Genomic DNA, 1,303 nt, shown 5'->3' with positions numbered 1-1,303 from the left:
CACCATCTCGCTCCAATTGCCTTTTTTTCCATGTTCTAATTTTTCTCCAAAATGCTTGAGCAGGTTGTGTAAAACTATCAGGTTTTCTCAGCTCTTTGTCGCCCTGTAAAATCGGGCATCCATCCTTAACAGTCCAGAGACACTGCCCTCGCAAAAGTGATCAACTTTCCACTTACAACAAAGCCTTTGAGTCACTTCCCAATGCTCCTGGAACTCTCTGCTGCTTTTAAACACTGTTGATCACACTCTCCTCTAACCCCCTTCACTCAATTGGCCTTCATGACAGCTTTTCCTGATCCACTTACTGCTTATCCAACTATTCCTTCTGTGTCTTTACCTCTAGCACATATTTTTTCCACTATGTCTTTTGGAAAAGCTCAGTTCTCGTCCCCCTGCTTTAACACTGTACACCTCTTCTCTTGGTGAACCAATTCTCGAAAACATTGTTAGAATTTGCCCATTTCTTAATGAATATGCAACCTACGTCTTTATTAGTTTCTACTCTCCTGCCTCATGTACACTACTTACACTGGCACATGCCTGCTATTGTTGCCACACTGCCCACAAGCTCATGAACTGGCTCCTCCTTTCATGTTTATTTTGTCTACCTTTAATTTCCCTGTTATATGTACGTATTCTCTGTTTTCCCCACTGTCTGGTGCTGCAAACAGCTATGGCGCCTTACAGATCAATGATAATAATACTAATAATCTGGACTCCTGTGATCTGAATGCTATCTACATATGTGTCACATACACACTTTCAGCAAAGGTGACACAGGATTAATCATTCTCAGCAGTTTCATTCAGAAATAAGTGGAAACACACCCCAAACAGCCTACAAATTATTCCTCTTGCTGAGTGTTAAAAGGTGCGCTCAGGCTCACTGCAGAAATGTTAGGATTTCATTGCAATCTAGCATACTCGTGTCTCTTGAATTTGTTTTCCAGCATCACAAGCTTTCAGCTAACTAAAAGTTCTAACACATAAAAATGATATTCATACTTCTAAAACATTCAAGCAGAGAAAATAAGTATACAATAGAAAACATATACATAACCGATAATATGACCTTTTAATCATGGGAATGGAGAAGGAATTGTAGTTTCTCCAATTAAGAAATTGTCCACCTTAAAATTAGAAAAATTTTAATTAAATCCCTTGTCCCTTAGAAATATAGTCTATACCCATTTGTTGGCTGGATTTTGTGGGTATGGATCACCAGATCTACATTACTAAGATCTACTGTCATTAGGTCAACATGCATTAGATCAACAGGGTCAAAAGGTCAACACATGAAAAGG

This window comes from Pseudophryne corroboree, chromosome 1 (assembly GCF_028390025.1).
Source record: "Pseudophryne corroboree isolate aPseCor3 chromosome 1, aPseCor3.hap2, whole genome shotgun sequence".
NCBI classification, from domain to species: Eukaryota; Metazoa; Chordata; class Amphibia; order Anura; family Myobatrachidae; genus Pseudophryne; species Pseudophryne corroboree.
Note: the sequence above shows the minus strand (reverse complement) of the source record.